Source organism: Clinocottus analis, unplaced genomic scaffold (assembly GCF_023055335.1).
Source record: "Clinocottus analis isolate CAN_PGR_092001 unplaced genomic scaffold, fCliAna1.0.p SCAF_3, whole genome shotgun sequence".
Classification (NCBI taxonomy): Eukaryota; Metazoa; Chordata; class Actinopteri; order Perciformes; family Cottidae; genus Clinocottus; species Clinocottus analis.
The window spans coordinates 58,605-77,502 of NW_027176042.1; the positions used below are offsets into that span (position 1 = coordinate 58,605).

The 18,898-nt window shown below is 45.2% G+C and overlaps 25 non-coding genes and 12 pseudogenes across 25 annotated transcripts; 29 read left to right on the forward strand and 8 right to left on the reverse strand.

The window, feature by feature from the left end:
- The first annotated feature begins 660 nt into the window (after positions 1–660).
- Positions 661–742, forward strand: trnas-gcu (transfer RNA serine (anticodon GCU)). The gene has a single exon. It is a non-coding gene; the product is annotated as a tRNA-Ser (tRNA).
- A 3,188-nt stretch (positions 743–3,930) lies between these two features.
- trnas-gcu (transfer RNA serine (anticodon GCU)) lies at positions 3,931–4,012 on the forward strand. The gene has a single exon. It is a non-coding gene; the product is annotated as a tRNA-Ser (tRNA).
- Positions 4,013–5,285: 1,273 nt separating this feature from the next.
- On the forward strand, positions 5,286–5,404 carry LOC137797737 (5S ribosomal RNA; annotated as a pseudogene).
- Positions 5,405–5,478: 74 nt separating this feature from the next.
- On the forward strand, positions 5,479–5,597 carry LOC137797724 (5S ribosomal RNA; annotated as a pseudogene).
- Positions 5,598–5,671: 74 nt separating this feature from the next.
- LOC137797263 (5S ribosomal RNA) lies at positions 5,672–5,790 on the forward strand. The gene has a single exon (XR_011078865.1). It is a non-coding gene; the product is annotated as a 5S ribosomal RNA (ribosomal RNA).
- A 72-nt stretch (positions 5,791–5,862) lies between these two features.
- On the forward strand, positions 5,863–5,981 carry LOC137797059 (5S ribosomal RNA). Its single transcript, XR_011078668.1, has one exon. It is a non-coding gene; the product is annotated as a 5S ribosomal RNA (ribosomal RNA).
- Positions 5,982–6,055: 74 nt separating this feature from the next.
- Positions 6,056–6,174, forward strand: LOC137797508 (5S ribosomal RNA; annotated as a pseudogene).
- Positions 6,175–6,242: 68 nt separating this feature from the next.
- Positions 6,243–6,361, forward strand: LOC137797780 (5S ribosomal RNA; annotated as a pseudogene).
- Positions 6,362–6,434: 73 nt separating this feature from the next.
- LOC137797539 (5S ribosomal RNA) lies at positions 6,435–6,553 on the forward strand (annotated as a pseudogene).
- Positions 6,554–6,621: 68 nt separating this feature from the next.
- Positions 6,622–6,740, forward strand: LOC137797815 (5S ribosomal RNA; annotated as a pseudogene).
- Positions 6,741–6,813: 73 nt separating this feature from the next.
- LOC137797812 (5S ribosomal RNA) lies at positions 6,814–6,922 on the forward strand (annotated as a pseudogene).
- A 737-nt stretch (positions 6,923–7,659) lies between these two features.
- trnaq-cug (transfer RNA glutamine (anticodon CUG)) lies at positions 7,660–7,731 on the forward strand. The gene has a single exon. It is a non-coding gene; the product is annotated as a tRNA-Gln (tRNA).
- A 244-nt stretch (positions 7,732–7,975) lies between these two features.
- Positions 7,976–8,047, reverse strand: trnag-ucc (transfer RNA glycine (anticodon UCC)). Its single transcript has one exon. It is a non-coding gene; the product is annotated as a tRNA-Gly (tRNA).
- A 624-nt stretch (positions 8,048–8,671) lies between these two features.
- Positions 8,672–8,743, forward strand: trnaq-uug (transfer RNA glutamine (anticodon UUG)). Its single transcript has one exon. It is a non-coding gene; the product is annotated as a tRNA-Gln (tRNA).
- A 257-nt stretch (positions 8,744–9,000) lies between these two features.
- On the reverse strand, positions 9,001–9,072 carry trnag-ucc (transfer RNA glycine (anticodon UCC)). Its single transcript has one exon. It is a non-coding gene; the product is annotated as a tRNA-Gly (tRNA).
- A 116-nt stretch (positions 9,073–9,188) lies between these two features.
- On the forward strand, positions 9,189–9,260 carry trnaq-cug (transfer RNA glutamine (anticodon CUG)). The gene has a single exon. It is a non-coding gene; the product is annotated as a tRNA-Gln (tRNA).
- A 257-nt stretch (positions 9,261–9,517) lies between these two features.
- trnag-ucc (transfer RNA glycine (anticodon UCC)) lies at positions 9,518–9,589 on the reverse strand. Its single transcript has one exon. It is a non-coding gene; the product is annotated as a tRNA-Gly (tRNA).
- A 116-nt stretch (positions 9,590–9,705) lies between these two features.
- trnaq-cug (transfer RNA glutamine (anticodon CUG)) lies at positions 9,706–9,777 on the forward strand. Its single transcript has one exon. It is a non-coding gene; the product is annotated as a tRNA-Gln (tRNA).
- Positions 9,778–10,034: 257 nt separating this feature from the next.
- trnag-ucc (transfer RNA glycine (anticodon UCC)) lies at positions 10,035–10,106 on the reverse strand. The gene has a single exon. It is a non-coding gene; the product is annotated as a tRNA-Gly (tRNA).
- A 116-nt stretch (positions 10,107–10,222) lies between these two features.
- Positions 10,223–10,294, forward strand: trnaq-cug (transfer RNA glutamine (anticodon CUG)). The gene has a single exon. It is a non-coding gene; the product is annotated as a tRNA-Gln (tRNA).
- Positions 10,295–10,551: 257 nt separating this feature from the next.
- trnag-ucc (transfer RNA glycine (anticodon UCC)) lies at positions 10,552–10,623 on the reverse strand. The gene has a single exon. It is a non-coding gene; the product is annotated as a tRNA-Gly (tRNA).
- A 116-nt stretch (positions 10,624–10,739) lies between these two features.
- Positions 10,740–10,811, forward strand: trnaq-uug (transfer RNA glutamine (anticodon UUG)). The gene has a single exon. It is a non-coding gene; the product is annotated as a tRNA-Gln (tRNA).
- Positions 10,812–11,068: 257 nt separating this feature from the next.
- trnag-ucc (transfer RNA glycine (anticodon UCC)) lies at positions 11,069–11,140 on the reverse strand. Its single transcript has one exon. It is a non-coding gene; the product is annotated as a tRNA-Gly (tRNA).
- A 116-nt stretch (positions 11,141–11,256) lies between these two features.
- Positions 11,257–11,328, forward strand: trnaq-cug (transfer RNA glutamine (anticodon CUG)). The gene has a single exon. It is a non-coding gene; the product is annotated as a tRNA-Gln (tRNA).
- A 257-nt stretch (positions 11,329–11,585) lies between these two features.
- trnag-ucc (transfer RNA glycine (anticodon UCC)) lies at positions 11,586–11,657 on the reverse strand. Its single transcript has one exon. It is a non-coding gene; the product is annotated as a tRNA-Gly (tRNA).
- Positions 11,658–11,773: 116 nt separating this feature from the next.
- trnaq-uug (transfer RNA glutamine (anticodon UUG)) lies at positions 11,774–11,845 on the forward strand. Its single transcript has one exon. It is a non-coding gene; the product is annotated as a tRNA-Gln (tRNA).
- A 1,508-nt stretch (positions 11,846–13,353) lies between these two features.
- On the forward strand, positions 13,354–13,425 carry trnah-gug (transfer RNA histidin (anticodon GUG)). The gene has a single exon. It is a non-coding gene; the product is annotated as a tRNA-His (tRNA).
- Positions 13,426–13,644: 219 nt separating this feature from the next.
- On the forward strand, positions 13,645–13,717 carry trnar-acg (transfer RNA arginine (anticodon ACG)). The gene has a single exon. It is a non-coding gene; the product is annotated as a tRNA-Arg (tRNA).
- A 268-nt stretch (positions 13,718–13,985) lies between these two features.
- trnah-gug (transfer RNA histidin (anticodon GUG)) lies at positions 13,986–14,057 on the forward strand. The gene has a single exon. It is a non-coding gene; the product is annotated as a tRNA-His (tRNA).
- A 219-nt stretch (positions 14,058–14,276) lies between these two features.
- On the forward strand, positions 14,277–14,349 carry trnar-acg (transfer RNA arginine (anticodon ACG)). The gene has a single exon. It is a non-coding gene; the product is annotated as a tRNA-Arg (tRNA).
- A 1,724-nt stretch (positions 14,350–16,073) lies between these two features.
- trnas-gcu (transfer RNA serine (anticodon GCU)) lies at positions 16,074–16,155 on the forward strand. The gene has a single exon. It is a non-coding gene; the product is annotated as a tRNA-Ser (tRNA).
- A 282-nt stretch (positions 16,156–16,437) lies between these two features.
- On the reverse strand, positions 16,438–16,510 carry trnaa-cgc (transfer RNA alanine (anticodon CGC)). Its single transcript has one exon. It is a non-coding gene; the product is annotated as a tRNA-Ala (tRNA).
- A 1,111-nt stretch (positions 16,511–17,621) lies between these two features.
- On the forward strand, positions 17,622–17,740 carry LOC137797394 (5S ribosomal RNA; annotated as a pseudogene).
- Positions 17,741–17,816: 76 nt separating this feature from the next.
- Positions 17,817–17,935, forward strand: LOC137797741 (5S ribosomal RNA; annotated as a pseudogene).
- Positions 17,936–18,008: 73 nt separating this feature from the next.
- On the forward strand, positions 18,009–18,127 carry LOC137797689 (5S ribosomal RNA; annotated as a pseudogene).
- Positions 18,128–18,201: 74 nt separating this feature from the next.
- On the forward strand, positions 18,202–18,320 carry LOC137797335 (5S ribosomal RNA; annotated as a pseudogene).
- A 74-nt stretch (positions 18,321–18,394) lies between these two features.
- On the forward strand, positions 18,395–18,513 carry LOC137797543 (5S ribosomal RNA; annotated as a pseudogene).
- The last annotated feature ends 385 nt before the right edge of the window (positions 18,514–18,898 follow it).

Below are 18,898 nucleotides of genomic sequence, written 5' to 3' on the forward strand. Positions count from 1 at the left end.
GAAGTCCCATAATGCTCATACTTCCAAATGAGAGTAGGAGCCAAAGTCACTTGGAGAATGTGGGCATCGATCCCACTGCATCTCGCATGCGAAGCAAGCGCTCTACCACTTGAGCTAATTCCCCTCTGCACAAGAGGGCAATGGATCAACGTGCCAGGCCTCCTCCTACCCGCCTATTCTCCTACCCGCTATTTCACGCTTTTTTCAACTTTCCAGGCCCATAAAAAACACACAATAAATGGCCTGGAACTGAATTTTATGGTGACATTTGGTAGTTGCAATCTTTGCAATACTTTGTGGACTCCACTGGGATCCAATGAAGATAGGGTAGGCCAGCAGCCACTGCAACAAGATGCTCCCTGATCCTGCCCAATTTGAAGGAGGACACTTTAAACAACAAACTTGTTTTCCATCAGTATCAGAAAAGAAAGTCTTTCAGAGAGGTGGAGAATGCGGGCATCGATCCCGCTACTTCTCGCATGCTAAGCGAGCGCTCTACCATTTGAGCTAATTCCCCAAGAGTAGTTTATGTCGCAGGCAAGATACGCCTATATCTCCTCCTCTACCCCCGCCAGGTCACACTTCTCCAAACATTCCAGACCTGTATAATCAGTTTGGAAGGTGAACTGGATCGGACCTTTCACGCAAGGGCGTTGAGACGACGAGGTGGCCGAGTGGTTAAGGCGATGGACTGCTGATCCATTGTGCTATGCATGCGTGGGTTTGAATCCCATCCTCGACGCAGTCCACTTTGCTTTGGTCTGCCATGTCATGGGCATAATGTGCACCATTGAGCTCAAGACCCAAGCAAAATGCACTTTCAAGATTAGAAATTGCTCATTTCAAGCAAGAAAAGTCTAAAATGTCTTGCTCTTCCATGATTCATTTGTTAAACAGTGATTCTACTGTTTCTACTCCAAGTTTTGGTGGAATAAAAACACAGTTGCTGTCTTCAGCTCAACTGGTGCAAGAAGTCCCATAATGCTCATACTTCCAAATAAGAGTAGGAGCCAAAGTCACTTGGAGAATGTGGGCATCGATCCCACTGCCTCTCGCATGCAAAGCAAACGCTCTACCACTTGAGCTAATTCCCCTCTGCACAAGAGGGGAATGGATCAACGTGCCAGGCCTCCTCCTACCCGCCTCTTCTCCTACCCGCTATTTCATGCTTTTTTCAACTTTCCAGGCCCATAAAAAACACACAAAAAATGGCCTGGAACTGAATTTTATGGTGACATTTGGTAGTTGCAATCTTTGCAATACTTTGTGGACTCCACTGGGATCCAATGAAGATAGGGTAGGCCAGCAGCCACTGCAACAAGATGCTCCCTGATCCTGCCCAATTTGCGGAGGACACTTTCAACAACAAAATTATTTTCCATCAGTATCAGAAAATAAAGTCTTTCAGAGAGGTGGAGAATGCAGGCATCTATCCCGCTACTTCTCGCATGCTAAGCGAGCGCTCTACCATTTGAGCTAATTCCCCACAATTGGTTTAAGGCTCAGGGAAAAGCCGCCTATATCTCCTCCTCTACCCCCGCCAGTTCACACTTCTCCAAACATTCCAGACCGGTATAATCACTTTGGAAGGTTTAAGTATGAGCAGCCATTGCGACAACATGGGCCCTGATCCTCCCCAATTAGCGGACGACACTTTAAACAACAAACTTGTTTTCTCTCAATATCAGAAAAGAAAGTCTTTCAAAGAGGTGGAGAATGTGGGCATCGATCCCACTGCCTCTCGCATGCAAAGCAAGCGCTCTACCACTTGAGCTAATTCCCCTCTGCACAAGAGGGCAATGGATCAACGTGCCAGGCCTCCTCCTACCCGCCTATTCTCCTACCCGCTATTTCACGCTTTTTTCAACTTTCCAGGCCCATAAAAAACACACAAAAAATGGCCTGGAACTGAATTTTATGGTGACATTTGGTAGTTGCAATCTTTGCAATACTTTGTGGACTCCACTGGGATCCAATGAAGACAGGGTAGGCCAGCAGCCATTGCGACAACATGGGCCCTGATCCTCCCCAATTAGCGGACGATACTTTAAACAACAAACTTGTTTCCTCTCAATATCAGAAAACAAAGTATTTCAAAGAGGTGGAGAATGCGGGCATCGATCCGCTACTTCCCGCATGCTAAGCGAGCGCTCTACCATTTGAGCTAATTCCCCACAATTGGTTCAATGTTCAGGGAAGAGCCGCCTATATCTCCTCCTCTACCCCCGCCAGTTCACAATTTTCCAAACATTCCAGACGGGTATAATCACTTTGGAAGAAGTCCCATAATGCGACGTCTGAGCAGCCATTGCGACAACATGGGCCCTGATCCTCCCCAATTAGCGGACGACACTTTAAACAACAAACTTGTTTCCTCTCAATATCAGAAAACAAAGTATTTCAAAGAGGTGGAGAATGCAGGCATCCATCCCACTACTTCTCGCATACGAAGCAAGCACTCTACCATTTGAGCTAATTCCCCACAATTGGTTTAAGGCTCAGGGAAGAGCCGCCTATATCTCCTCCTCTACCCCCGCCAGTTCACAATTTTCCAAAGATTCCAGACGGGTATAATCACTTTGGAAGAAGTCCCATAATGCGACGTCTGAGCAGCCATTGCGACAACATGGGCCCTGATCCTCCCCAATTAGCGGACGACACTTTAAACAACAAACTTGTTTCCTCTCAATATCAGAAAACAAAGTATTTCAAAGAGGTGGAGAATGCGGGCATCGATCCCGCTACTTCTCGCATGCTAAGCGAGCGCTCTACCATTTGAGCTAATTCCCCACAATTGGTTCAATGTTCAGGGAAGAGCCACCTATATCTCCTCCTCTACCCCCGCCAGTTCACAATTTTCCAAACATTCCAGACGGGTATAATCACTTTGGAAGAAGTCCCATAATGCGACGTCTGAGCAGCCATTGCAACAACATGGGCCCTGATCCTCCCCAATTAGCGGACGACACTTTAAACAACAAACTTGTTTCCTCTCAATATCAGAAAACAAAGTATTTCAAAGAGGTGGAGAATGCGGGCATCGATCCCGCTACTTCTCGCATGCTAAGCGAGCGCTCTACCATTTGAGCTAATTCCCCACAATTGGTTGAATGCTCAGGGAAGAGCCGCCTATATCTCCTCCTCTACACCCGCCAGTTCACACTTCTCCAAACATTCCAGTCCGGTATAATCACTTTGGAAGGTTTAAGTCTGAGCAGCCATTGCGACAACATGGGCCCTGATCCTCCCCAATTAGCGGACGACACTTTAAACAACAAACTTGTTTTCTCTCAATATCAGAAAAGAAAGTCTTTCAAAGAGGTGGAGAATGTGGGCATCGATCCCACTGCCTCTCGCATGCGAAGCAAGCGCTCTACCACTTGAGCTAATTCCCCTCTGCACAAGAGGGCAATGGATCAACGTGCCAGGCCTTCTCCTACCCGCCTATTCTCCTACCCGCTATTTCACGCTTTTTTCAACTTTCCCGGCCCATAAAAAACACACAAAAAATGGCCTGGAACTGAATTTTATGGTGACATTTGGTAGTTGCAATCTTTGCAATACTTTGTGGACTCCACTGGGATCCAATGAAGATAGGGTAGGCCAGCAGCCACTGCAACAAGATGCTCCCTGATCCTGCCCAATTTGCGGAGGACACTTTAAACAACAAACTTGTTTTCCATCAGTATCAGAAAATAAAGTCTTTCAGAGAGGTGGAGAATGCAGGCATCGATCCCGCTACTTCTCGCATGCTAAGCGAGCGCTCTACCATTTCAGCTAATTCCCCAAGAGTAGTTTATGTCGCAGGCATGAGACGCCTATATCTCCTCCTCTACCCCCGCCAGGTCACACTTTTCCAAACACTCCAGACCTGTATAATCAGTTTGGAAGGTGAACTGGACCGGACCTTTCACGCAAGGGCATTGAGACGACGAGGTGGCCGAGTGGTTAAGGCGATGGACTGCTAATCCATTGTGCTATGCACGCGTGGGTTCGAATCCCATCCTCGTCGCAGTCCACTTTGCTTTGGTCTGCCATGTCATGGGCATAATGTGCACCATTGAGCTCAAGACCCAAGCAAAATGCAGTTTCAAGATTAGAAATTGCTCATTCTAAGCAAGAAAAGTCTAAAATGTCTTGCTCTTCCATGATTCATTTGTTAAACAACAGTGATTCTACTGTTTCTACTCCAAGTTATGGTGAAATAAAAACACGGTTGCTGTCTTCAGCTCAACTGGTGCAAGAAGTCCCATAATGCTCGTACAATCTTCCACATAAGAGTAGGAGCCAAAGTCACTTGGAGAATGTGGGCATCAATCCCACTGCCTCTCGCATGCAAAGCAAGCGCTCAACCACTTCAGCTAATTCCCCTCTGCTGAAAAGCGCAACGGATCGACGTGCCTGGCCTCCTCCTACCCGCCTGTTCTCCTACCCGCCATTTAACGCTATTTACCACTTGAGCTAATTCCCCTCTGCTGAAAAGTGCAACGGATCAACGTGTCTGGCCTCCTCCTACCCGCCTGTTCTCCTACCCGCTATTTAACGCTTTTTTAAACTTCCCAGGCCCATAAAAACACAAAAAATGGCCTGAAAGTGAATTTTATGGTGACATTTGGTACTTTGTGGACTCCACTGGGATCCAATGAAGATAGGGTAGACCAGCAGCCATTGCGACAACATGCTCGATGATCCTCAGAAGCCATTGCGACAACATGCTCCCTGATCATGCCCGATTAGCGGAGGACACTTTAAACAACAAGCTTGTTTTCCTCTCAATATCAGAAAACAAAGTCTTTCAAAGAGGTGGAGAATGTGGGCATCGATCCCACTGCCTATCACATGCAAAGCAAGCACAGCTCAACTGGTGCAAGAAGTCCCAGAATGCTCATACAATCAAATCTTCCACATAATAGTAGAAGCCAAAGTCACTTGGAGAATGTGGGCATCGATCCCACTACCTTTCACATGCAAAGCAAGCGCTCTACCACTTGAGCTAACTCCCCTCTGCTGAAAACTGCAACGGATCAACGTGTCTGGCCACCTACTACCCGCCTTTTCTCCTACCCGCTATTTAACGCTTTTTTAAACTTCCCAGGCCCATAAAAACACAAAAAATTGGCCTGGAAGTGAATTTTATGGTGAAATTTGGTAGTTGCAATCTTTGCAATACTTTGTGGACTCCACTGGGATCCAATGAAGACAGGGTAGGCCAGCAGCCATTGCAACAAGATGCTCCCTGATCCTGCTCCAGGTCAATAAAACTCACCTTGTCTGCTTCCTATGCAGCTTACGGCCGCACCACTCTGATTGCTCCTGATCTCGTTCGATCTCAGAAACTAAGCAGAGTCGGACCTAGTCAGTACTTGGATAGGAGACCTCCTGGGAATACCAGGTGCTATTAGATTTTTTAAATGCCGAATAATAAACACTCTTGTTCCCTCCAAGTCAATAAAACTCACCTTCTCCGCTTCCTATGCAGCTGATGGCCACACCACTCTGATTGCGTCTGATCTTGTTGGATCTCAGAAGCTAAGCGGAGTCGGGCCTAGTCAGTACTTGGATGGGAGACCTCCTGGGTATACCAGGAGCTATAAGCTTTTTTAAATGCCGAATAATAAACACTCCAGTTCCCTCTAGGTCAATAAAACTCACCTTGTCAGCTTCCTATGCAGCTTACGGCCACACCACTCTGGATGCGCCTGATCTTGTCAGCTCTCAGAAGCTAAGCAAAGTTGGGCCTGGTCAGTACTTGGATGGGAGACCTCATAGGAATACCAGGTGCTGTAGGCTTTTTTTAACCTAATAATTAAAGCTCCAGTTTTCTCGAGGTCAATAAAACTCTCTTCGGCCGCTTCTTTTGTAGCTTACGGCAACACCACTCTGATTGCTCCTGATCTCGTTCGATCTCAGAAACTAAGCAGAGTTGGGCCTGGTCAGTACTTGGATGGGAGACCTCCCGGGAATACCAGGTGCTATAAGCCTTTTTAAATGCCTAAAAATAAACACTGTAGTTCCCTCCAGGTCAATAAAGCTCACCTTGTCCGCTTCCTATGCAGTTTACGGCCACACCACTCTGATTGAGCCTGATCTCGTCAGCTTTCAGAAGTTAAGCGGAGTTGGGCTTGGCCAGTACTTGAATGGGAGACCTCCTGGGAATACCAAGTGCTGTACACGTTTTTAAATGCCGAATAATAAACACTCTAGTTCTCTCAATAAAACTCACCTTGTCCGCTTCCTAGCCAGCTTACGGCCACACCACTATAATTGCGCCTGATCTCGTTTGATCTGACAAGCTAAGCAGAGTCGGGCCTAGTCACTACTTGGATGGGAGACCTCCTGGGAATTCTAGGTGCTATAATCTTTTTCTATGCTTGATAATTAAAAATCCAGTTCTCCCCAGGTCAATTAAACTCACTTTTGCCACACCCTTTTCAGCTTACAGCCACACCACACTGTTTGCGCCTGACTTTGTCTGAACTCAGAAGCTAAGCAGAGTTGGGCCTGTTTAGTACCTGGATGGAAGACCGCCTGGGAATACCAGGTGCTGTGAGCATTTTTGTATGCTTAAAAATCCAGTTCTCTCCAGGTCATGAAAACTCACTTTGGCCCCAAACATTCTCAGCTTACGTCCACACCCCACTGATTGCGCCAGATCTCATCTGAACTCAGATGCTAAGCAGAGGTGGGCCTGGTTAGTACTTGGATCGGAAACCGCCTGGGAATACAAGGTTCTGTAAGATTTTTTTACGCTTAATACTTAAACATCCAATTCTCCCCAGGTCAATAAAACTCACTTTGGCCAAAACATTTTCAGCTTATGGCCACACCCCACTGATTGCGCCTGATCTCAGAAGCTAACCAGAGTGGGGCTTGGTTAGTACTTGGATGAGAGACCACCTGGGAATACCAGGTGCGGTAAGCATTTTTATGATGCCTAATATTTAAAACTCCTGTTCACCACCATCAGCAGGACTTATCACGCAGTCCCTCGTGCTGCACTGGGAAACTCTGACCTCGCCATGGTTCACCTGATTCCCTCATACCGGCAGAAACTAAAACTCTGCAAACCTGTATTGAGGAAATTCAAGAAGTGGACCAGTGAGGCTTGGGAGGATCTTCGGTCGTGCTTGGACTGCACTGACTGGGACGTTTTCAGGACTGCTACCAACAGTTTGTATGAGTACACAGAGGCTGTAACTTCATACATCAGCTTCTGTGAGGACAGCTATGTTCCATCCAGCTCCAGGGTGAGCCACAACGACGACAAACCCTGGTTCACACCAGAGCTCAGAACGCTACGCTTGCAGAAGGACCAGGCGTTTAGGAGTGGGGACAATGACTTGTTCACAGAGTCAAAATACAGGTTTAGTAAGGCGGTGAGAGATGCTAAACGACTGTACTCTGAGAAACTGCAACATCAGCTCTCAGCAAGTGACTCTACTTCTGTTGGGAGAGGTCTCAGGCAGATCAGCAACTACAAGCCTAAAACCCCCCACTCCATGAATGACCTCCGCCTGGCAGACGAGCTGAACGAATTCTACTGCCGCTTTGAAAGACAATGCAGCAGTCCTGACGCCATCCCCCACAGGCCCATCATCCAGCCACAAACCCCCAACGCCCCTCCCCCAGCCCATCAGGGGCTAGCAAACTAAAGTGCTTGGTTCCATGGTGTAAAGGTCAGCACTCTGGACTCTGAATCCAGTGATCCAAGTTCAAGTCTCGGTGGAACCTCTGTCACGTTGTTCCCATGCTGTTGTGAAACTCAAATGTGATATGGAGATATGTCAGACAATACAAGTAGCCACAAATGTTTGGCGTGCACTTCAAAAGGCACAACTTTGATTATTCGCAAGACATTTTCGTTGGTTCAAGGACTTTTCTTCCAATGAAAGAAGGCTTTGTTTATTTAAGACGGTAACCCTAAAATGTTGATTCACCATGTCTCGGAATTAAGTGGACGTACTGATCGTAGAGATGCATTGGCTGGGAATCGAACCCAGGTCAAGTGCTTGGAAGGCAGCTATGCTCACCACTATACCACCAGTGCACAAAAAGAGCCTGGCATGATGACACAAAAATTGAATGAACTGAAATGTAAGTCAGTGTGTAACATTGGGAACTATCACAAGTACCTTCATCCATGACAAGCAAACTAAAGTGCTTGGTTCCATGGTGTAATGGTCAGCACTCTGGACTCTGGATCCGAGTTCAAGTCTCGGTGGAACCTTCATTATGCACATGGAAAACAACTGCCACATTGTTCCCATGCTCTTGTGAAACTCAAATGGGATATGGAGATAAGTGAGACAATGCAAGTAGCCACAAAATTTGGCGTCAACCTCCAAAGGCACAACTTTGATCATTCGCAAGACATTTGCGGCGATCCAAGTACACTATTTTTCCAACGGAAGAGCATGTTGTTTATTTAAGACAGTAACCCTAAAATGTTCAGCCACCATGTCCAGGACATATTGATCATAGAGATGCATTGGCTGGGAATCGAACCCGGTCAACTGCTTGGAAGCCAGCTATGCTCAGCACTATACCACCAATGCACAAAAAGAGCCTGGCATGATGACACAAAAATTGAATGAACTGAAATGTAAGTCAGTGTGTAACATTGGGAACTGACAGATTTACCTTCAACCACAACAAGGCAATTAAAGAGCTTAGTTCCATGGTGTAAAGGTCAGCACTTTGGACTTTGAATCCAGTGATCTGAGTTCAAGTCTCGGTGGAACCTTCATTATGCACATGGAAAACAACTGCCACATTGTTCCCATGCTGTTGTGAAACTCAAATGTGATACAGAGATAAGTGAGACAATGCAAGTAGCCACAAAATTTGGCGTCATCCTCCAAAGGCACAACTTTGATCATTCGCAAGACATTTGCGGAGATCCAAGTACACTATTTTTCCAACGGAAGAGCACGTTGTTTTTTTAAGACAGTAACCCTAAAATGTTCAGCCACCATGTCCAGGACATATTGATCATAGAGATGCATTGGCTGGGAATCAAACCCAGGTCAACTGCTTGGAAGGCAGCTATGCTCAGCACTATACCACCAATGCACAAAAAAACCCTGGCATGATGACACAAAAATTGAATGAACTGAAATGTAAGTCAGTGTGTAACATTGGGAACTGACAGATTTACCTTCAACCACAACAAGGAAACTATACAGCTTTGTTCCATGGTGTAATGGTCAGCACTTTGGACTCTGAATCCAGTGATCCGAGTTCAAGTCTCGGTGGAACCTTCATTATGCACATGGAAAACAACTGCCACATTGTTCCCATGCTGTTGTGAAACTCAAATGTGATACAGAGATAAGTGAGACAATGCAAGTAGCCACAAAATTTGGCGTCATCCTCCAAAGGCACAACTTTGATCATTCGCAAGACATTTGCGGAGATCCAAGTACACTATTTTTCCAACGGAAGAGCACGTTGTTTTTTTAAGACAGTAACCCTAAAATGTTCAGCCACCATGTCCAGGACATATTGATCATAGAGATGCATTGGCTGGGAATCAAACCCAGGTCAACTGCTTGGAAGGCAGCTATGCTCAGCACTATACCACCAATGCACAAAAAAACCCTGGCATGATGACACAAAAATTGAATGAACTGAAATGTAAGTCAGTGTGTAACATTGGGAACTGACAGATTTACCTTCAACCACAACAAGGAAACTATACAGCTTGGTTCCATGGTGTAATGGTCAGCACTTTGGACTCTGAATCCAGTGATCCGAGTTCAAGTCTCGGTGGAACCTTCATTATGCACATGGAAAACAACTGCCATGTTGTTCCCATGCTGTTGTGAAACTCAAATGTGATATAGAGATAAGTGAGACAATGCAAGTAGCCACAAAATTTGGCGTCATCCTCCAAAAGCACAACTTTGATCATTCGCAAGACATTTGCGGCGATCCAAGTACACTATTTTTCCAATGGAAGAGCACGTTGTTTATTTAAGACAGTAACCCTAAAATGTTCAGCCACCATGTCCAGGACATATTGATCATAGAGATGCATTGGCTGGGAATCGAACCCAGGTCAACTGCTTGGAAGGCAGCTATGCTCGCCACTATACCACCAATGCACAAAAAGAGCCTGGCATGATGACACAAAAATTGAATGAACTGAAATGTAAGTCAGTGTGTAACATTGGGAACTGACAGATTTACCTTCAACCACAACAAGAAAACTATACAGCTTAGTTCCATGGTGTAATGGTCAGCACTTTGGACTCTGAATCCAGTGATCCGAGTTCAAGTCTCGGTGGAACCTTCATTATGCACATGGAAAACAACTGCCATGTTGTTCCCATGCTGTTGTGAAACTCAAATGGGATGTAGAGATAAGTGAGACAATGCAAGTAGCCACAAAATTTGGCGTCAACCTCCAAAGGCACAACTTTGATCATTCGCAAGACATTTGCGGAGATCCAAGTACACTATTTTTCCAACGGAAGAGCACGTTGTTTTTTTTAGACAGTAACCCTAAAATGTTCAGCCACCATGTCCAGGACATATTGATCATAGAGATGCATTGGCTGGGAATCAAACCCAGGTCAACTGCTTGGAAGGCAGCTATGCTCAGCACTATACCACCAATGCACAAAAAGAGTCTGGCATGATGACACAAAAATTGAATGAACTGAAATTTAAGTCAGTGTGTAACATTGGGAACTGACAGATTTACCTTCAACCACAACAAGGCAATTAAAGAGCTTGGTTCCATGGTGTAAAGGTCAGCACTTTGGACTTTGAATCCAGTGATCCGAGTTCAAGTCTCGGTGGAACCTTCATTATGCACATGGAAAACCACTGCCACATTGTTCCCATGCTGTTGTGAAACTCAAATGTGATATAGAGATAAGTGAGACAATGCAAGTAGCCACAAAATTTGGCGTCAACCTCCAAAGGCACAACTTTGATCATTCGCAAGACATTTGCGGAGATCCAAGTACACTATTTTTCCAACGGAAGAGCACGTTGTTTTTTTTAGACAGTAACCCTAAAATGTTCAGCCACCATGTCCAGGACATATTGATCATAGAGATGCATTGGCTGGGAATCAAACCCAGGTCAACTGCTTGGAAGGCAGCTATGCTCAGCACTATACCACCAATGCACAAAAAGAGTCTGGCATGATGACACAAAAATTGAATGAACTGAAATTTAAGTCAGTGTGTAACATTGGGAACTGACAGATTTACCTTCAACCACAATAAGGAAACTATACAGCTTGGTTCCATGGTGTAATGGTCAGCACTTTGGACTCTGAATCCAGTGATCCGAGTTCAAGTCTCGGTGGAACCTTCATTATGCACATGGAAAACCACTGCCACATTGTTCCCATGCTGTTGTGAAACTCAAATGTGATATAGAGATAAGTGAGACAATGCAAGTAGCCACAGAATTTGGCGTCAACCTCCAAAGGCACAACTTGGATCATTCGCAAGACATTTGCGGCGATCCAAGTACACTATTTTTCCAATGGAAGAGCACGTTGTTTATTTAAGACAGTAACCCTAAAATGTTCAGCCACCATGTCCAGGACATATTGATCATAGAGATGCATTGGCTGGGAATCGAACCCAGGTCAACTGCTTGGAAGGCAGCTATGCTCACCACTATACCACCAATGCATAAAAAGAGCCTGGCATGATGACACAAAAATTGAATGAACTGAAATGTAAGTCAGTGCGTAACATTGGGAACTGACAGATTTACCTTCAACCACAACAAGGCAATTAAAGAGCTTGGTTCCATGGTGTAAAGGTCAGCACTTTGGACTTTGAATCCAGTGATCCGAGTTCAAGTCTCGGTGGAACCTCCATTATGAACATGGAAATCAACTGCCACGTTCTTCCCATGCTTTTGTGAAACTCAAATGTGATATCGAGATAAGTGAGACAATGCAAGTAGCCACAAAATTTGGCGTGCACTTCTAAATGCACAACTTTGATCTTTCGCAAGACATTTTCGGCGGTTCAAGGACTTTTTTTTCCAATGAAAGAAATCTTTGTTTATTTAAGAAAGTAACCCTAAAATGTTCAGCCACCATGTGTAGGATATACTTATCATTGAGATTCATTGGCTGGGAATTGAACCCTGGTCAAATGCTTAGAAGGGAGCTCTGCTAGCCACTATACCAACAATGCACTAAAAGGGCTTAGCATAGTTCCACAAAAATTGAATGAACTAAAATGTAACACAAGAAGGGACAGTAAATGTGCATTTAGCTTTCACATATTCACGCTATCATTTTTTTGTATTCCCTGTATATCCCGAAAAACCAACCCAAAATCCAAGTTCATCAATCCTCTTTCGTATCGAGGACAGTATCTCCGCTTGTCACGCGGAAGACCAGGATTCGATTCCTAGACGGGGAGCGTTCCGCTGGCAGGACAGGTGTCAAAATGCCCCAAGTTGTAAATGCACAGCATAAGGAAACGGGCGACAGGATTTAAGAGACCCCTTGAGAACCAGACCCACCACTGGAGCTCACCCCCTGACCCGGCTCACCATCAGACCCCGTGGACCCACACTTAAGCACACCCCTTCAGTTAAAACCCTTATTTGGCCCATTTAGAGTGTCGCAACCCTGGTGCTCTAGAATACGAGACTGACATTGGGGATACCGGTTTACATTTGGGTTAATACAGTGTGGTACTCGAGAATATGAGACACGTGGGATACTAGCTGACATTCAAACTCATTGCTGGTGTCTGATAGTCACAATTATGTCAGTCAGCTTCTCAAATGAAGCAAGATCGCAGGGGGAACCAGCCGCTAATAAGAAGAAACAGGTCTGCAGCTCATGCAGTTCTTTAGCTTGTTCACAGATTGATCCTCGTCCAACAAGTCCCTGTATATCACTGGAAAAAACTTATCTGCCGTCTACTCTGAACATTTGAAATTGCACCTTATCTTAATAAATTCTTGAACTATGATATAGCTTGATGCTAGTTTTTAAAGTTCCTGCTCTAATAACTATTCATTATTACAGCTGTAAAAAGGCTGAATGATGTGTAAACTGACTTTTATGTGAAAAAATAAGCACTGTGTCAATCATGTGATCGTATAGTGGTTAGTACTCTGCGTTGTGGTTGCAGCAACCCCGGTTTGAATCTGGGTCACGGCAGCATGTTGGAGTTGTGTGTTGTTTAAGCTATTGTTGTTGTACACTGGCATTCGTCTTACTTCACACAGTGTCAAACTTGACAGGTACAGTTCCTTCTCTGATAACTATTAATTCCAGTAGATTTACAGCTGTAAGAAGGCTGAATGATGTGTAAACTGACTTTTATGTGAAAAAATAAGCACTGTGTCAATCATGTGGCCGTGATCGTATAGTGGTTAGTACTCTGCGTTGTGGTCGCAGCAACCCCGGTTCGAATCCGGGTCACGGCAGCATGTTGGTGTTGTTTAAGCTATTCTTGTTGTACTCTGACATTCGTCTTACTTCACACAGTGTCAAACTTGACAGCTTCAGTCGTGTTTTCTGCGTGAAGCCTTATGCTTTCCGGCTACACCAGTCCGCAGTTCTCCATCTGTTCAGCAAATAAAACTCACAACAGTTTGCATGAAATGCTGGCACATCATGGAATTTACAGCAAAGGTATCACTGTAGGGTTAGTGGCGCAATGGATAACGCGTCTGACTACGGATCAGAAGATTCTAGGTTCGACTCCTGGCTAGCTCGTGCAGTTCTTTAGCTTGTTCAAAGATTGATCCTGGTCCAACAAGTCCCTGTATAACACTGTAAAAAAAACTCATCCGACGTCTCCTCTGAACACGTGAATTTTCACCTTAGTTTCAAACAATTCTTGAACGATGATATAGCTTGATGCTAGTTTTTAAAGTTCCTGCTCTAATAACTATTAATTCCAGTAGATTTACAGCTGTAAAAAGGCTGAATGATGAGTAAACTGACTTTTATGTTAAAAAATAAGCACTGTGTCAATCATGTGGCCGTGATCGTATAGTGGTTAGTACTCTGCGTTGTGGTCGCAGCAACCCCGGTTCGAATCCGGGTCACGGCAGCATGTTGGTGTTGTTTAAGCTATTGTTGTTGTATTCTGACATTCGTTTTACTTCACACAGTGTCAAACTTGACAGCTTCAGTCGTGTTTTCTGCGTGAAGCCTTATGCTTTCCGGCTACACCAGTCCGCAGTTCTCCATCTGTTCAGCAAATAAAACTCACAACAGTTTGCATGAAATGCTGGCACATCATAAAATTTACAGCAAATGTAGCAATGTAGGGCTAGTGGCGCAATGGATAACGTGTCTGACTACGGATCAGAAGATTCTAGGTTCGACTCCTGGCTAGCTCGTGCAGTCCTTTAGCTTGTTAATCCTGGTACAACAAGTTCCTGTATAACACTGTAAAAAACTAATCTGACGTCTACTCTGAACATTTGAAGTTGCACCTGAACTTCAAACAATTCTTGAACAATGATATAGCTTGATGCTACTTTTTAAAGTTCCTGCTCTGATAACTATTAATTCCAGTACATTTACAGCTGTAAAAAGGCTGAATGATGTGTGAGCTGGTTTTTGCGTTAAAAAATAAGCATGTGGCCGTGATCGTATAGTGATTAGTACCCGCTATTTAACGCTTTTTTATACTTCCCAGGCCCAAAAAACACAAAAAATGGCCTGGAACTGAATAAAAACATGGTTGCTGTCTTCAGCTCAACTGGTGCAAGAAGTCCCATAATGCTCATACTTCCAAATAAGAGTAGGAGCCAAAGTCACTTGGAGAATGTGGGCATCAATCCCACTGCCTCTCGCATGCGAAGCAAGCCCTCTACCACTTGAGCTAATTTCCCTCTGCACAAGAGGGCAATGGATCAACGTGCCAGGCCTCCTCCTACCCGCCTATTCTCCTACCCGCTATTTAACTTCCTTTTTTTTTAACTTTCCAGGTCCATAAAAAACACACAAAAAATGGCCTGGAACTGAATTTTATGGTGACATTTGGTAGTTGCAATCTTTGCAATACTTTGTGGACTCCACTGGGATCCAATGAAGATAGGGTAGGCCAGCAGCCACTGCAACAAGATGCTCCGTGATCCTGCCCAATTTGCGGAGGACACTTTAAACAACAAACTTGTTTTCCATCAGTATCAGAAAATAAATTCTTTCAGAGAGGTGGAGAATGCAGGCTCGATCTCGCTACTTCTCGCATGCTAAGCGAGCGCTCTATCATTTGAGCTAATTCCCCACAATTGGTTTAAGGCTCAGGGAAGAGCCGCCTATATCTCCTCCTCTGCCCCCGCCAGTTCACAGTTCTCCAAACATTCCAGACCGTTATAATCACTTTGGAAGGTTTAAATATGAGCAGCCATTGCGACAACATGGGCCCTGATCCTCCCCAATTAGCGGACGACACTTTAAACAACAACCTTGTTTTCTCTCAATATCAGAAAAGAAAGTCTTTCAAAGAGGTGGAGAATGTGGGCATCGATCCCACTGCCTCTCGCATGCAAAGCAAGCGCTCTACCACTTGAGCTAATTCCCCTCTGCACAAGAGGGCAATGGATCAACGTGCCAGGCCTCATCCTACCCGCCTATTCTCCTACCCGCTATTTCAAGCTTTTTTCAACTTTCCAGGCCCATAAAAAACACACAAAAAATGGCCTGGAACTGAATTTTGTGGTGACATTTGGTAGTTCAATCTTTGCAATACTTTGTGGACTCCACTGGGATCCAATGAAGATAGGGTAGGCCAGCAGCCACTGCAACAAGATGCTCCGTGATCCTGCCCAATTTGCGGAGGACACTTTAAACAACAAACTTGTTTTCCATCAGTATCAGAAAATAAAGTCCTTCAGAGAGGTGGAGAATGCAGGCATCGATCCCGCTACTTCTCGCATGCTAAGCGAGCACTCTACCATTTGAGCTAATTCCCCAAGAGTCCTTTATTTGTCAGGCAAGAGACGCCTATATCTCCTCCTCTACCCCCGCCAGGTCACACTTTTCCAAACATTCCAGACCTGTATAATCAGTTTGGAAGGTGAACTGGACCGGACCTTTCACACAAGGGCGTTGAGACGACGAGGTGGCCGAGTGGTTAAGGCGATGGACTGCTAATCCATTGTGCTATGCACGCGTGGGTTCGAATCCCATCCTCGTCGCAGTCCACTTTGCTTTGGTCTGCCATGTCATGGGCATAATGTGCACCATTGAGCTCAAGACCCAAGCAAAATGCACTTTCAAGATTAGAAATTGCTCATTTCAAGCAAGAAAAGTCTAAAATGTCTTGCTCTTCCATGATTCATTTGTTAAACAACAGTGATTCTACTGTTTCTACTCCAAGTTTTGGTGGAATAAAAATGCAGTTGCTGTCTTCAGCTCAAGTGGTGCAAGAAGTCCCATAATGCTCATACTTCCAAATAAGAGTAGGAGCCAAAGTCACCTGGAGAATGTGGGCATCGATCCCACTGCCTCTCGCATGCGAAGCAAGTGCTCTACCACCTGAGCTAATTCCCCTCTTCACAAGAGGGCAATGGATCAACGTGCCAGGCCTCCTCCTACCCGCCTATTCTCCTACCCGCTATTTCACGCTTTTTTCAACTTTCCAGGCCCATAAAAAACACACAAAAAATGGCCTGGAACTGAATTTTATGGTGACATTTGGTAGTTGCAATCTTTGCAATACTTTGTGGACTCCACTGGGATCCAATGAAGATAGGGTAGGCCAGCAGCCACTGCAACAAGATGCTCCGTGATCCTGCCCGATTAGCGGAGGAACCTTTAAACAACAAGCTTGTTTTCCTCTCAATATCAGAAAACAAAGTCTTTCAAAGAGGTGGAGAATGCGGGTATCGATCCCACTACTTCTCGCATGCTAAGCGAGCACTCTACCATTTGAGCTAATTCCCCACAATTGGTTGAAGACTCAGGGAAGAGCCGCCTATATCTCCTCCTCTACCCCCCGCCAGGTCACAATTTTCCAAACATTCCAGACCGGTATAATCACTTTGGAAGGTTTAGTCTGAGCAGCCATTGCGACAACATGGGCCCTGATCCTCCCCAATTAGCGGACGACACTTTAAACAACAAACTTGTTTCCTCTCAATATCAGAAAACAAAGTATTTCAAAGAGGTGGAGAATGCAGGCATCGATCCCGCTACTTCTCACATGCTAAGCGAGCACTCTACCACTTGAGCTAATTCCCCTCTGCACAAGAGGGCAATGGATCAACGTGCCAGGCCTCCTCCTACCCGCCTATTCTCCTACCTGCTATGTCACGCTTTTTTCAACTTTACAGGCCCATAAAAAACACACAAAAAATGGCCTGGAACTGAATTTTATGGTGACATTTGGTAGTTGCAATCTATGCAATACTTTGTGGACTCCACTGGGATCCAATGAAGATAGGGTAGGCCAGCAGCCACTGCAACAAGATGCTCCCTGATCCTGCCCAATTTGCGGAGGACACTTTAAACAACAAACTTGTTTTCCATCAGTATCAGAAAATAAAGTCTTTCAGAGAGGTGGAGAATGCAGGCATCGATCCCACTGCCTCTCGCATGCCAAGCAAGCGCTCTACCACCACTCTCGGGATCAATAAAACTCACTTTGGCCACTTCCTTTGTAGCTTAAGGCCACACCACTCTGATTGCGCCAGATCTCGTTCGATCTCAGAAGTTAAGCAGAGTTGGGCCTGGTCAGTACTTGATTGGGAGACCTCCTGGGAATACCAAGTGCTATAAGCTGACTTTTAAATGCCTAATAATTAAAACTCCAGTTCTCTCCAGGTTAATAAAGCTACCTTTGGCCGCAACATTTTCTGCTTACGGCCACACCACTGTGATTGCTTCTGATCTCGTTAGATCTCAGAAGCTAAGCAGAGTTGGGCCTGGTCAGTATTTCGAAAGGAGACCTCCTGGGACGAGCAGGTGCTGTAGGCCTTTTTTATGCCTAATAATTACAACTTCAGTTCTCTCCAGATCAATAAAACTCACTTTGGCCGCTTCCTTTGTACCTTACGGCCACACCACTCTGATTGCGCCTGATCTTGTTCGATCTCAGAAGCAAAGCAGAGTCGGGCCTACTCAGTACTTGCATGGGAGACCTCCTGAGAATACCAGGTGCTATAAGCTTTTTTAAATGCTGAATAATAAACACTATAGTTCTCTCCAGGTCAAAAAAACTCACTTTGGCCGCTTCTTATGTAGCTTACGGCCACACCACTCTGATTGCGCCTGATCTCGTTCGATCTCAGAAGCTAAGCAGAGTCGGGCCTAGTCAGTATTTGGATGGGAGACCTCCTGGGAATACCAGGTGCTAAAAGCCTTTTTAAATGCCGAATGATAAACACTCTAGTTCTCTCCAAGTCAATAAAACTCACCTTGTCCGCTTCCTATGCAGCCTACGGCCACACCACTCTGATTGCACCTGATCTCGTCAGCTCTCGGAAGCTAAACAAAGTAGGGCCTGGTCAGTACTTGAACGGGAGACCTCCTGGGAATACCAGGTGCGGTAAGCTTTTTTAAATGCCGAATAAGAAACACTCTAGTTCTCTCCAGGTCAATAAAACTCACCTTGTCCGCTTCCTATGCAGCTTACGGCCACACCACTCTGATTGCGCCTGATCTCGGAAGTTAAGCGGAGTTGTACTTGGGTGGGAGACCTCCTGGGAATACCAGGTCCGATAAGCTTTTTTAAATGCTGAATAAGAAACACTCTAGTTCTCTCCAGGTCAATAAAACTCACCTTGTCCGCTTCCTATGCAGCTTACGGCCACACCACTCTGATTGCGCCTGATCTCGGAAGTTAAGCGGAGTTGTACTTGGGTGGGAGACCTCCTGGGAATACCAGGTCCGATAAGCTTTTTTAAATGCTGAATAAGAAACACTCTAGTTCTCTCCAGG